The sequence below is a fragment of the Pipistrellus kuhlii genome, unplaced genomic scaffold, assembly GCF_014108245.1.
Source record: "Pipistrellus kuhlii isolate mPipKuh1 unplaced genomic scaffold, mPipKuh1.p scaffold_m20_p_39, whole genome shotgun sequence".
Taxonomy (NCBI): domain Eukaryota; kingdom Metazoa; phylum Chordata; class Mammalia; order Chiroptera; family Vespertilionidae; genus Pipistrellus; species Pipistrellus kuhlii.
In genome coordinates, this window is record NW_023425539.1 from 4,355,868 (window position 1) to 4,372,080 (window position 16,213).

The following is a 16,213-nucleotide window of genomic DNA, read 5'->3' on the forward strand; positions in this document are numbered from 1 at the left end:
GGAATCGAACCTGGGACCCTTCAGTCCACAGGCTGACACTCTATCCACTGAGCCAAACCGGCTTCGGCAGCTATGAAAGTATTTTGAAGATGTAGTTAACATCTACAAGTGTTTGACTTTACGTACAGGGTAAGGCCCCCCCCCCCCCCCTTTATAATATGGGTGGGCCACATCCAGTGAGTTGAGGCCTGAAGAGCAAGCCCCAAGGTTTCCCTGAAAAGAAATTCTGCCTCAAGACTCACCATGAGTAACTCCTGCCTGTGTTCCTAGCCTGCCCTGCAGATTTCAGACTCACCAGCCCTCACCATCATGAGAGTGTATGTGTGTATGAGGAAACCAATGGTCAGCGAAAGGAATTGCGTGTGGTCACAAAGAAAGTGGTAGGATTCGAATCCAGGTCTCTCTCACGACATACCGTGTTTCCCAGAAAATAAGACATCCTCCGAAAATAAGACCTACTTACAGGTTTCCTTCTGAGTGAAATATAAGGCATCCCCCGAAAATAAGGCCCCCCTAGGCTCTGTCTCAGAAATGCTATTGCTAAACATGAGAGATTTGGTCCACTGATTCTAAAGAAATGGAGTTACAAGAAATTCACCAGGAAATTCAGGAATTGGATTGTTATGATGATGTTCCAGAAGATGATGACATGATTGTCATTGAATGAATGAGTAAATTCTTGATACTGTAGGATTCACAGTTTGTCTGGTTTGTGTTGACAACTACCGTACTACCGTACCGTATACAGGTAATAAATTTCCTTTATTTTCATTTAACAATAGATGTGTAGCGTATTCTTCTTCATGGAAAACATAAGACATCCCCTGAAAATAAGACCTAGCGCATCTTGGGGAGCAAAAATTAATATAAGACACTGTCTTATTTTCGGGGAAACAGGGTAGCTTCCTTTCCACTGTGAGCTACTGTCTCTCTGGTTGCCGGTGAGGGGCCTTGCCATATAGGCTGCTTATGAAACAGGGAATATTCTCTGACCCTTGAACTCTACAGAGAGAACCTATCGGAGTGCGATTCCTCAGGCCACCTGGTTTGCTCTATATTCTGGTTTCATTTGGAGGGAAGACCGGTGCGAAGAGCAGGGGAGAAAGAAAATGGAGGAGTAAGGATTTTATGGATGGGGTTTTGGTTGCAAACAACAGAAACAGACTTTCGCTAAGTTTCACAAAAAGGAAAGGATTGGAAGAACATGGTTGAGGAAAAAGTACTCTGCCGCCTGGACCATGACAGCCCCTGGCGAGCCCACTTTGGCCACAGAGACAGACCTGGAACCTGCTCCTTCTTGCTTGGGTGAAATGCTCAAGGGGACATCTGTCCAGCTGGGCAGCTCAGGTCCTGTCCTTGCCCCCATCTGTACCAAGACACAGAGAGAGGAGCTAGATTCAGTGAGGCAGAGGTGCTAGGAATTACCAGCCTCAGAAAATGAGGGAAACTTTTCTTCTCAAAAGAAAAATCGAGTTATGACTAAAAGAGAACTGCATATTTGACCACCAAAATGATAAATGTCCATTGTAGCAGCAAAAGATTCTGAGGTGAAATCCCCGTTTGCAAACTATTTCAGGATGGGTTCATCACTCATCTCCAGAAATGGCTCTTGGGTGTTTGGGGTGATAGGAGCACATCTCTTGATTTTAGCTCATGGCTTTGTGTCTTAGAAAAAGGCTCTGTGTATAAACGTTAGCATATTAAACACACATAGTGCCCTAGCCGGTTTGGCTCAGTGGATATAGCATGGGACTCCAGACTGAAGGGTCCCGGGTTTGATTCCGGTCAATGGCACATGCCCAGGTTGTAGGCATGGTTCCCAGTAAGGGGTGTGCAGGAGGCAGACGATCAATGATTCTCAGAACTGATGTTTCTCTTTCTCTCTCTATCCCTTCTTCTCTGAAATAATAATAATAATAATAATAATAATAATAATAATAATAATATACACTGAGTGGCCAGATATTATGATCTCTGAATGCATAATAATCTGGCCACTCAGTGTATATTCTATATAATAAAGGCTAATATGCAAATTGTTGCCTCAACCAGGAGTTCAACCAGAAGGCAGGCTGACCAACTGCCCATGTCCCCTCCCACTGGCCTGGCTGGCTGGACTCCACCTATATGTATATACATATACACACACACATACACACACACACACACACACACACACACACACACACAGATACACACTGAGTGGCCAGATTATTATGCATTCAGAGATCATAATAATCTGGCCACTCAGTGTATACATATATTTAAAAAGATAAAAGTTTAAAAAAAACATAAATAGCAGTAACAGCAATTAATCTTCTGTCAAACACTGTGTTGGGCATGGATCTCACTGCATTGCTTGAAGCTCACTCATCTTCACAACTTTGGTGGGTGCAATTATTATCACCATTTTACATGTGAGAAAATCGAGGAATGTGGAGGTTCACTAACTTGCCCACGTGGCTAAAGAATGGCAAGCAGTACACAATGATCCTTTTTACAATTCTAATCCTAGAATATTAAATAGGATAGTTGACTGTCATCTAATCACCAGCAGCCAAGTGCCTTCGCCTAGCTGGAGAGCTGACAAGGTCTGATGCTTGCCTGATAAAGACTCTGCCTTGATGTCTCATCAGAGACGTCCAATTCCATTTTCTTAATGGCTGTCAATCAGTTCCCCACTGTTTCCCCTGAGGCTGGACTCGGCGGGGGTACAGTCAGCACTTAGGAATAGCATTAAGAACAAAACCTGATGGGGCTGTTTGTTTTTCCCCAGCGTGAGGGCCGGGTCCCTCAACACAGTGAGAAATGAGCTCAGATGTCACTCAGTGCTGAATGAATTGTTTCCTAAGTCACTGGGCTTCCCAAGACACCCAGCATTCCCAGGGCATACAGAACCAAGATGTGAGTTCCAGTGATGCCTGCCATCGCTTCTGGTCCCGGGGACTTCTCTCTTAGACCAGCGATGTTCAGTAGGAATAGAATACAAGCCATACACTTCATTTACTTCTCTGTTTTTAAGAAATACATTTTATTTAACACAACAATCCAAAGTATTATTTTAACATGTAATCAATATAAAATTTGTTATTGAGGTATTTTACGTTATCTCCCTCCCTCCCCCCCATACTAAGTCCTTGAAATTCAGCGTGTATTTTGCATGGAGCATACCACCCCGTTTGGACTGGCCACATTTCAAGTGCTCAGAAGCCCTATGTGGCTAGTGGCTGCCCTCTCGGACAGTGCAGCTCTGGATGATGACCCTTTCAGTAACTTCATTTCTCAAATCTGAGCACCTGCCAGCTGCCTCCATTCTAGAGAGGACAATGGACGCTAAACAAGTAAGTGTGGAAATAAACAAGGTCATTATGGGTTTGTGATGAGCAGCTCCATCAAAGGAACTTGGGGGGACTGTTGAGTATGGTGGGTGGAGGGGTAGGGAGCCTTCTCTGAGGAGGGGACATCTGAGCTGGGACACAAAGAAAAGAAGGAGTCACTGTTGTGAAGAGGGGGCAGAGCCATCCAGGCAGAGGCCAGAGATAAAGCAAAGGCCCCGAGGCTGGAAATCCATTGGCCTGGGAGATGCAGAAAAGATGGCTGCATATCTGGGCACAGATAGCTGGAAAGCTGAGTAGGACAGGGACCAGATTGTCTACTCAGGGTTTGGGGTTTTGTCCTAAAATGAGGAGAAACCACTGACCTGTTTTAAACAGGGAATGGCGGGACCTGATCTCAGTTTTTAAAAGATGACTCTGGCTCTGGCCGGGTAGCTCAGTTGGTTAGAGCACCTTCCTGATACACCAACGTTGCAGGTTCAATTCCAGGTCAGGGCATATAAAAGAATCAACCAATGAATGCATCAATGTGTGGAACAGCAAGTCGATGTATATCTCCCTCTTTTCCTCTCTGTATCTCTTCTCTCTCTGCCTTCCCCTCTCTCTAAAACCAATAAATAAAATAAAAATAAAAAAGATGGCTCTAGATGGAAACAGGGTAAGTGGGGACCACAGAGACTGTTCCCTTCCCCTTCCTTCCTACAAACACACCGAAATGCCTTCATTTAAAAACAAAAGTAAATGAAACTGACTATATATCTGAGTTTGCTAGAAAGGCAAATACTCTTGGGTTTGAGAGTAAGAGAAAAGTTAAAGACATAGCAGGGAGATAAGATGCCAAGTGAACTCTGGCTGCTTGGGGTGGATGTGAGGTCAGGGAAGGTTCTAGAATACAAACGCTAAGGGATATGGGCTGGAGTCTTCATGACTGTGCTGGGACGGAGGCAAGGCTTGGGGCCACTTAAAAAGAGGACTTAGAACTGAAACGCTTTCATAAATGTAGCACCTTAAAAGGGCTCCCCCGGGAAATGGCCTAAACTACCTTCCCTCACCAGCTCAGGTAGGAAAGGGAATCTGTAAGATATTAGAACCTCAATACTGTGCCATGTGAAGGGAAAAGTAAAAAGAAAAAAATTACACTGGGTGGTGAGGGAATTGGCAGATTGGTCCCAGACCAGTGGGTTAGAGTTAGGCAGGATGAGAAGTTGACCAGTTGGGTAGCTTCTGCAGTATTCTTGGCGCTTCTTAGAATTTAATGTGTAAATGAATCCTCTGGGATCCTATTAAAATGCAGGTTCTGATTCCCTAGGTTGGGGGCGGGGCCTGGGACTCTGCATTAACAACAAGCTTTTGAATGTTGTGAATTCTGCTGGTTCCCAGACCATTCTCTGAGTGGCGAGACTCCAAGCTACCCAACAGATCATGGTGGCTTGGACTCCATTGGCGATGGGATGGAGAGAAGAGGGTAGATGTAAGAGACAGATTGGGGATACAATCAACAGGACTTACTGAAGAACCTATGTGAGGTGAGGGGAAAGGAGAATCAAGGATAACTCCTGGGCTTGTGGCTTTGGTAATGGATGATGGTGGTACCATTTACCGACAGGGGAAAGATCAGGGGAGGAACAGGCCTGTTTTGTTTTTGGTATTTGTTTTTTATTGGCAAGGGGGAAAGGGACTATGTGTTGGAGGGTTCAAAAACCCAAGGGCAGTGGATTGCAAATGCTATGTCATATCTCCTTTCTCTGTCAGAGAAATGCCTCTAGGAGGCAACCAGCAATGGATGATCTATTTTCTTACCTTGAGTTGCTGATAACCATCTTTGCTTCGAAGGTTCAGTCCGGCAAATGTTAAAGGTTTAATAAATGGCCAACTTTGTAAATGAGATCCAGAATCGAGCAGTGAACTCCCTCCTATTTGCTTCTCACACACTCCACACACACCTACCTTGCTTAGCATTGGTAAAGATCATGACACTTAACGTCAGTTAAATTTAGACTCTATTGGAATCCTCTGAATGCCTCAGCATGTAGTCAATGTGAATGGGCAGAGTGCTTGCACTGCGCTTTCTAATACATAATATCCCATGCACAGCTTAAGGACATTTTGAACAAATGTTTATTTTAAAAAGGAAAAGAAATTATCTTTGTGCCAGGCACCCTGCTAGGTGCTTTTACAAACATGATCATATTCAACAGCTACAACAGTTCTTCCAGATGGGTTCTGTCATTCCTATTTTCATAGATGGGAAAAGTGAGGCTGAGGGGGACAAGAAACTTATTAAGGTCCCACACAGTCGATCGGGAGTTGAACCTCTGTTAGCTTTAGTCCAAAGTGCAAGTTCTTTTTACATTGCTCTGGGCTCCCAGTTTTGGGCTCTGTGCCATGTGCTGAGTGGGATACCCAGAACTTTGGAAAACATCATCCCAGTCCTGGGAGAGTTTAACCTAAATGGGGAGAGAAGTCAATCATACGAACATAGTTGACATGTGGTCTTGTGTTGCTGCTGGTGAGATGCCAATGTCATTGGAGATATTTCTTCAGAATCAGAGTGAGGGAGGCTCAGCATGATTTGACAATTGCAAATATGATATGCTTTACCCTTCCACTCACCCCGGCCCCCCACTTCCCAAGGTACATTTACTACTGAATTATTTGCAATTGTCAAATCATGTGTGTTCATTTTTACCTCTGAGGGCATGAGGTCTTTCATGGCAGAGGATGTATCTTGCACAGCCTTGATCCTGTAGCATGCCTTATTATACTTAGATGCTCAGTCAATAGAGCTGAGTGAATACACGGCAGAAGAGAAAAGCTTTTTCATTATTCCATTACTTAGTCTCTATGGAGTTGGATTTGTCAATTACATTGAGCAACAGCACAAATAAATCAGCATTGCCCATGTTGAGGTCTCACAAAATGCTGGAGCAGTGAAAGACCTAAATATCTCCTCCCCTGCCCCCTGGTGATACACTGGCGCCAGAGAAGAGTCAGATCTGGGACCAGGTTGACTCTAGTCCCAAAATACATGTCACAAAGTCAACTGCACCACTACCATCCTCTCCCCCTTTCCTCTGGCCCTTCTTCATAAGAAAGAACCACTCTCCCCTCCCTAATTTTAGAAACATTTCATTTGAGTCAGAATGTAAATATCTGGGGGCAAAATAATCGGAAGGATCGACATTTTCTAGAGTCCTGAAAATGGACTTGCCTGTATTTTTTGATCATCTGGTTTGGGTATAGAGTTGGAAATAGCTCATTCACCTTATGAAACTGGGTTACATTTTGATGATGCCAGGTCATCTGGCCCCGAGAGATCTGTTACCATGACAAACAGTAAGGTCACCTTGTAGTTACCCAGTTGACCTGCGCTTGTTATGTCTAGACACTCATGCTGAGGGCGACATCACCTAGGAAATCAGACTCACGGACTGGCCTTGGTTCCTGGTTTGTCACATTTTCTCTGGTCTTTGGACCTACAGGATTTCCAGCTCCTTTCATATTCATGTCTGTTCTCCCAAGGCAGTGCTGTTTTCAGCAGAGAGAAGCTTCTCCTCCCTCCCACCCCCAACCCAGGAATGGCCCTGGCCTCTATGACAGCAAATCCATGGCACCATTTAGGCTTAATTAGAGCACAATGACAGATGATTAGTTTACACATCAAAGCACTGAAACAACTCAACAAATTGGCCCCATCCCAAAGCCCAGCACAGGAGATGGCCTTGAACTCAGAGGCTTTGCCCACAGGGACTGGGGAGCTAGCGATGAAAGCTCGGGAGCCCCATGCAGAGGTACACAGAAGGAGTTCTGTTTCTCAAGTGAAGAAATGGATCCCAGCTGTTTCCAACCTTAATTGTGCGCCTGCGTCTCTCTCACCTTGACTCTCCTCCTCCAAGCCTTTCCTTACCGCTGGGCATAGTTCATGTGTATTCAACTTTGAGTTCTTTGGGGACTGATTTATCAATCCACGAGTTACCCAAGCCTTTCGCTAATTTTTTTTTTTTAACTCATTACCATCCAACTGGGGTTTTGACTATTCATTAGGATACCATCTACCAAGGAATCAGAGGGAAGCAAATAAGTTAATCTTTAAACCAGGCCACTTTTGCTTTTTTGAGGTTTGATGGGGAAGGAGTTAGAAACTACAGGTTGCAACAAGGTAAAAAAATTATTTCTGGGTCTCCATGCACACTCTCCCCATCCGTTGCAGATGACCAAGAGCCAGGTGAACAAACACATGAGAGCACTCTACATTAGACTGTCTTTGCCTTTTACTACAAACTCGTGGCCCAGTGCACGAAATTTGTGCATGGATGAGGGGTCCCTCAGCCCAGCCTTCACCCTCTCCAATTGGACATCCCTCTCGAAATCTGGGACTACTGGCTCCTAACCGCTCACCTGTCTGTCTGCCTGATCGCTCCTAATTGTCTCTGCCTGCCTAATCACCCCTAACAGCCATCCCCTGCCAGCCTGATCTTGCCCCCAACTACACTCCCCTGCAGGCCTGATCTCGCCTCCAACTGCCCTATCTGCTGGCCTGATTGCCCCTAACCGCCTCTGCCTCAGCCATGGCTTTATCTGGAAGGAAGTCGGACAACAGGAAGATGGCCGATCGACTGATTTAATTATTGTAGCATATTACCCTTTTATTAGTATAGACTTCAGATCCCTTACTGTCATGCTGGGGCTCTGGAAATGCTGACGATGTGCTGGGAGACATAGCAGTTTAGTTCTGGCTCAAAAGACCAGTCTGTTCATACTAACAACCACTTAATTCAGTGAGAAACAAACCAAACAAAAAATCCCCAAATGTCCACCCAGTAGTTGAACTGAACTGACTCTCTTACTTGGACTACTCACGTGCTCATCCAAACAATTGGCATGTCCTGCTTCCAGGTCAATGGCAAGGCTTCAAGGTCAAAGCCAGCGGCAGAGGGAAAACTTAAATCTAGGTCTTCCTTCGTAACCCTGATCCCTCAGGACCATGTGATCTTACTAATTGTGGGAGAAAAACAGGGCTGCAGCTATATAAAAATCTCAAAGAGCACAAAGGCTCAATCCTCTCTCCTGGAACAATTGATTAAGACGCAGTGCATGGTGGGATTGTCGTTTCCTCGCTATGGTCCTAGGGGGTGAGCGGGCATCAGCCTCACCACTGTGATGTGGGCAGACAGATGGATGCTGGCTGCCTCCAGCACAGGACAGTGGGCAGAGCTGTATGGGGTTCAGACTTCTGTAAGCAAAGCACTTCAGGAGGAGTATGACACTGCGTTATTAGCATAAAGCAGGAGCCTATTGATCTGGCTGATTAGAAAACCTTTCAAGGCACTGGGGTAATTAGCACAATTTACAGAGTAGCAGTTATCAGCTCCATTGCTTAATTAACAATGTAAATATCCTTCTAAATGACATTTTATAATCATGATCCGACCCCTCTAGCATTTGCCCTGTTCCCTGCAAATTCCTTCCCAGATGTATAGATAGTTGCCTTTCTTCCACGCCTAGCATCGCATTTCTGCATCACTTAACGATAAAGCAATTGTACAAGCCCCACGTCGCCTCTGTGGCATCTTACTACCTTCTTCTCTCCAGCCCGAAACACAGTCTGACAATTAAACGTACTTATTTAGACAGGAAAGGGGAGTCTTGTCGTGTTTAGGATTCTGAACTATTTTTTTATTTATGTGCTTAGGAGGATACGTCGTCTTAAATTAGCATCACATTTTTTCCTCTGTAGAGCATGTGAGAATGAGGCTATTAGGAGGAGGTTTATCACAATATTTGTTTACACTAGTCATGGGTGCAGAGAATCATCCCAGACGCATATGTTGCTTTGGCAAGCAGGGCTACTTTTCATGTTTATTTTACTTCCTTATCATTTCTTGTTGAATTAATGTTTGTGATAGAATAGTTGGCCTGCCTCGTCAAACATATGTGCAGGGAACTCGATTGTTTTATTTCAATTTTACATTAAATCCACTTATTCTTTTAATTAAAAGATTATTGTTCTGCCATCGCCGGCTTGGCTCAGTGAAGAGAGTGTCGAGACCAAAGGATCGTGGGTTTGATTCCAGTCAAGGGCATGTATCTTGGTTGCAGGCTCCTCCCCAGACTGAGGCCCTGGTCGGGGCTCATGCAAGAGGCAACCAATCGATGTGTTTCTCTCACATCAATGTTTCTCTCTGTCTTTTCCACTCTCCCTCAAAATCAATGGAAAAAATATTCTTGGATGAGGATTAACAAACAAACAAACAAACAAACAATACTATTGTTTCATATCTAAGTTCCAAATGGCATGGACACAAATTCAACTCTTTATGGAGACCTGCAGGTGGAAAGTCAAAGGCTCATAACCTCACTGCAAAGAATCCTGGGAAGTTTTCTATTACTAAAGGCCTGATGATTTCATTTTTAAAAAAGTATATTTTATTGATTTTTTTTACAGAGAGGGATAGAGAGTTAGAAACATCGATGAGAGAGAATCATCGATCAGCTACCTCTTGCACACCCCCTACTGGGGATGTGCCAGCAACCAAGGTACATGCCCTTGACCCGAATCGAACTCGGGACCTTTCAGTTCAGTCCACAGGCCGATGCTCTATCCACTGAGCCAAACCGGTTTTGGCAGGCCTGATGATTTCAGTTGGTGGGTTGTTCACTTCTGATTTTTTCTGCTTCCACTAACTGCTCAGTGTTCAATGCAGTTACACGTCTACAATGTGTGCAGAAAGGGAATTTAATACAAGCCCGTGCATATGACATTGGTAAAGCGGGAGGGGAGGCAAACGTGAATGTTAGAGGGATTTGCTGTAGGTTTTAATTAACTGTCTTGCCCTTGTTCCCATTATCATTGATTTGTGTGATAAGTGCCAATTATATGTGTCATAAGTATACTCCTTTTTGCTGAAGACAAGAGATCTTATGTGTGATGCAAATAAGGGTTCTCAGAATGCTAATTTTGTAATGAGCCAGTGCATTCTTCAAGGAGTGTATAGTCTGTCTGGTGGGGAAATAATTATAATGCAAAGTAGGAAACTAGTGTATCATGAGAGACGGTACAGAAAGAATCATGGCAAAAAAAAAAAAAAAAAAAAAAAAAAGAGGGTGGAGAAAGAAATTATAGCTGAGAGATTTGGGAAGGCCTGCTCAAAGGTGGGGGTAAATTGGCCTAAAAGCAAATTGAAAGTATTGGGTGTGGTTTCCAGAGGAGGGAAACAGCTGGAAGAAAACACAGAGGTGGGACAGCATGCAATTTAAACGAGAAACAAGAAGATGTTTACCGTGGCCGTGGGCGGGACGTGAAGGAAGACACTGAGGGGATGCTGTGAAGGTCGGTTGGGCTCCATCTCACAGAACCCAGAATCCAGGCTGAAACGTCCACCCCGCTTTCTGTAGGCCAGAGAGTCCGTATTTTAGGCTTTGCAGGACACGTGGTCTCTGTCACAACTACTCGATTCTGCTATTGCAGCACTAGAGCAGTAAGTACATGAACGACCATCACTATGTTCCAAAGAAATTTTATTTATGGATGCTGAAATGTGAATTTTGTATAATTTTCTCACATCACAAAAGATTATCTTTAATTTCATTACTGTCCTCTGCTATTGGGGTAGGCAGGGGCATGGCGTTGTAACCATCTCCAAACCTCTGAGTTTTCTTTGCCTTTGGTCATATCCCCATGGCTACAATGAGCCAAGTGTGAAGGAGCTTGAATCCAGGGGACAGAGAGCCTCCAAGTCAAGGCATCAGGTGACTGTGACGGTACACGTGTGCACGTGAGGCTCCATCACTGCTGTGGCCCAGGACCAAGTTTCAGAACGCAGCGATTGGGCAACACGGGGGCAGTGGGCTCCTGACCGGCTTAACAGTATTTGGTAATTAAAAAGAAATAGTGCCCTAACTGGTTTGGCTCAGTGGATAGAGCATAGGCTGTGGACTGAAGGGTCCCAGATTCAATTCACGTCAAGGGGACATGCCTGGGTTGTGGGCTCAATCCTCAAAAGGGGGCGTGCAGGAGGCAGTTGATCAATGATTTCCTCTTATTATTGATGTTTCTATCTCTCTCTTCCTCTCTAAAATCAATACAAATATATTTTAAACAAAGAAAAGGTTAAGTGTTTGGACAATCCATGTGTGGTAAATGTGATATACAGATGGAATACCTCTATGTCTATGAACCCATGCTTTGGTAGACTATACACTGGCATTCCTAAACCACCTTCCCTAGGCTGAATTTAGTCTTCTATATGTCAGCAGGCTAGTAACAACTTCCATCCATCTTCTAGGTGAGGTTCTGTAGTTTCCAGCAAATGATTTTCCTCCTTCCCACCCCTATTTCCCTCACTATGTTAACTTTCCTTTAGGACTGATGGTCCCGTGGGAAGCCTCACAGTCCCTGCCCACTCTCCTTCGCACCCAGAATCCCTGAGAGCTAAGATGGGACTCAGGGAGGCAGGTCTGGAAGGAATGATGAGTCAGCTTTTTCCTTTGTGAGCTGGTGATCAAAGCATTATCTACCTCATTTCCAGCCACACCTGACCTAACAAAGGATTTTTAATGATCATAAAATAATTTTTTTTTTCTGAGTTGGAATTACATGTGTATGCTTGAAGAAAACTAATCTCTCTGGTCACCTCCCCCTTCATCTTTCTGCCATTTCTTCCCTTACCCAGAAATGTCTTTAATTTTTTTTTTTTTTCCTAGTAAGAGCTGACATTGAACAATACAAGGCAAGGAAAAGGTTCATTAGGTGATTAAATTAATTTAACAACGTTCAAGAAGAAGGGTGTGGTCAGATGACCCAAGGGTGCTGAGTAGAGGAAGCTAAGGACAGAGACAGAACAGTTGCTTTTGGCAATGGGGAAGCCATTGGAAAACTTGTTCGAGCAGGTTCAGTGCTGTTAAGATGGGAACCAACTGCATCCTGGGAAGGTGAATGGGTGGATGAGTGAGAAAGTGAGGCAGCCTGTGTAGACAACTCCGATGATGACTTCCTGTCATTTAGGTCTCAGTGTAAATGTCACCTTTTTGGTGTGACCTAAAGTAGCCACCCGGTGACTATCACATGACTGTATCTGATTTCTCTGCAAAGCACTTATTTATGACCTGATCATGCCATCTTTCTTCATGGTTCTCTGCCACACACACACACACACACACACACACACACACAACAATGATCATATTTGTTGTTGTTTTTCCCCCCATCTATCCCCAGAACCTAAAAGACTGCTTGGTACCTGGTAGGTGTTCTATAAACATTTGCTGAATGAATAAAAGTGCGGCTGTAGGGGAGAGTGGAGCAATAGAGCAGAGACAACGTGCATTCTCAAACTAGATTGTGCCCGGAAATCACGTGGGTATCTTGTTTAATGTAGATTTGGAGCCTGCAGGTCTGGGGTGGGGGTGAGGGTGGGAGATTCTGCATTTCTAACATGCTCCCAAGCAAGGCCGCTGCTATTGGTCTATGAGTTACACTTTGAGTAGCCTCAACACCTATTTGATATGTTGCTTAGAATGACCAGGAGAAGAGATGAAGGAAGCAAAGTGAGGGGCTAATGACAGCAGCGAAGATTTAGGAAGGCAGAGGGGGTGGAAGCCAGACACCCTGCAGAGGCTTTGGTTTTTCAAAGGTGTTAGGAGACTTTCCTCAGTGGAACAGGAAGGAAGGAGGAGAAGGGGTGAGAAGAGGAGAAAGGTCTTGACTGGGGTGTCTCATTTAATGAGGTCACAGCTCAGAGTGAGGGTGGAGGTGAGTCATGGGAGTTCTAAAAGAAACAGTCACTGTCTTCCCAGGCAGCATCCGGAATGCCTTTGAGCTTGAATAATACATTTAAGGTAAAACCCATCAGCTGTGTTGTGTCACTGCCTCAACATTAATCTGCTTGGGAGCAGGTTGGAGCGGGAGGATGGCAGATTCACTCAGAGTGTGTGAGACAGGGTGAGAGAGTTGAGGGTATTGGTAAGGGGGGAGTGACTTTTAAAATTAATTATTAATTTTAAAAATTTTCAATTCTAGTTGACATTCAATATTATTATATATTCTTTTCAGGCGTTCAGCATAGTGGCTACATAATTATGTAATTCACAAGGTGAACGGGGAGAGTGATTTTAATGGTGGACCAGAGGAAGTGAGGCACAGGCACTGGGAGAGACACGGCTACTCAGTCCCTGCTCTCTGGGGGCTCTAGTGGAAGACAACACACACACACACACACACACACGTATGTATTATATGTAAATGTACATGTATATGTAACTAATAGATCCGCCTCCTGCTGTGTAAATCTGGCAGATTTACAACTGCCAGCATCTGCATCTCTACCCGAGAGTATGGAAGGCCAGGAGCAGTGCCAGGGGGCTCACATCCAGAGAGCATCTCTCAACCAGTAAATACCCCAGCTCTCATGACCCTAGGGTGGGATAGCAGGCATGTGTTCTGCATTGGTTTCCCTCGGGATGAGGCTCAGTTGCCCATGGTGGTGGTGACAGAATAGGAAAGCTTCTCTTTATGGGCCGCCTTCCTTTCCCTGTCTCTATTCCCTTCCTGGGTATTTTTAGCATCACCTACCAAATAGATGATGGAGAAAGAGACAGGCTACCATTTGGGAGGAGGAGCTATCTGCCCCATGGTTGAGTGGGCATCGGGGCATCAGGGATGTTGAGGAAGAGATCTGAGAGTGGAATCAAGAGGACAGGCAGGTGGAAGGAACGTGGGGCCTCGGAGGGTCTGAAAGGACACTGGCTGCAGCAGGAGACCGGGTCATGGAGTGAAGCCTGAGACCAGACCCCGCAGGGCCTTGTAGGATGTGATAAGGGGCTGAGGGTATCTAGTCAGCGAACACTGAGAAGCCAGGAGGGGGCTCAAGAAGGACAGCGACAGCATCAGTGGAGAAGGGCAGGAGAGTGGGCGTGGGAGAAAGGGAGCTCAGGGGCCTCTGCTACAGCTCAGGGCTTTGCATGGAGCTTTGCACTTGGAGGAGTCTCGGCGAATGCTTGATGAAATACAAGGCTGATCCGTCTCATGAGGCTCTAGTGGAAGACTATATATATATAATAAAGAGCTAATATGCTAATTAGATCAAACAGCATAACAACTGTCTGGACCACCTTCCAGACAACCATCCGACAATCTGACCTTTTGGAGGAAGCCAGGCTGCAAGGCTGAGCCCCTTGCACGAATTTTGTGCATCAGGCCTCTAATATATATATATTACATTTACATAAAAGTATATATATATATATATATACATATATATACATATATACATATACACACACACACACACACACACACACTACTTATATGTAAAGGTACTACTTATATGTAAAGGTACTACTAGCAATGCATGACTACTAACTACATACTTGATTGACCAGACACTTCATTTTCTGGCCAAAATGAATAATGGTTTTCCTTAAGAAATGATGCCCTTTTGTTCTGGGCTGCTTCCTTTAACTTTATCAGGCCTTTCTCTGGGGAGCACCAAAAGGCTAACTTCCTTCTACTTTTTCTCACTCTCCACTCCCCTTCTGTCTTTCCTCCCCTCCCCACTTCCTTTCCCTCTGTACCTCTCTGTCTCTCTCTTCCTCCAAATAGTCTCATTTAATAAAGTTCATTATTTCGTTCAGTCTCCATTTCTATTAACTGTGACATTAATTCTTAATCTTTGGCTTTAAGACTGCAGATGTAATCAGAGGAAACAATTACACTTTATGAACAAGGTGATTTTTAAAGTGGATCTTTAGTGAAATAATGCTATCGAAATGCAGCAAATAAAAATGTTGCCAAGCACATTCACTCTTTTGTTAATGTCACCATCCTGCACTCATTTATACTTTTCATGGGAAAAATTCAGTTTCAAAGGTGATTTATACAAAAAATTGTGTGTGTATGTGTGCATGTTATTCATAATCTGAAATCATGAGACATTGAGCATATTTTCAAGAGATGAAAACTGGAGACTCACATTCACACAGCTGATCACCAATGTGATCTCATGTGTGGTCAGTGTAAATACAGTACTACAGAACACACCAAGAAATATAATATGATATTTATCAGTCAGCATGTTTAGATTTATGGAGCTGCAGAAAGCAATATAAGAAAGAGGTCTAGGGAGTCTAAAACCCAGGCCATAAATTACTCTCCAAGAATATGTTGTAGCCCTACTTGGTTTAGCTCAGTGGTTAGATCCTTGGCCTGCGGGGTAAAAGGCCCGGTTCGAGGGCACATGCCCAGATTGGGTTGCTGGCTCCATCTCTAGTTGGGGGTGTGCAGGAAGCAGCCAATCAATGATTCTCTCTCATCATTGATGTTTCTCTCTCTCTCTCCTCCTTTCCTCTCTGAAATCAACAAAAATGTATTAAAAAGAAAAAGAATATGTTGTAAATAGTCACAATTGTACCCTCTTCCCTTTTGTATTCCTTTGTATAAAAATCTTGAAATCCTTGCTCATCCCCTCCTTTAACCAGCAACTCAAGAAACAAGAAACTAGATACCTAGGATTTCACACAACCTTGTAAACCCAGTATTTTCATTTTCTTAAAAATGAGTCTTCAGTAGTGGGAGAGGGTTATGCTTTGCAGGCCCCATGGGGTGTAGATCTGTCCATTGGGTTTTCCATTTCCACTCTGGTGTCCCCTTTTGGCACTTTCACCAAACACCCCGAGCCCCTCACCCTGTGTTCTGGCAGGATTTGAGACATGCAAATTGCAAACTGGTAAATAGCAACTTTGCATATCTTGAATAGAAGAGAACAACGTGGTACCACTCATTCCATTCCCAGGGAAATCTGAGATAATGGGAGTGAGAGCAAGGGCAGGCTGAGGGTCCTGTGTGTTTTCTTTAAAGTGTTTATTATGCTTATTAAACCTAT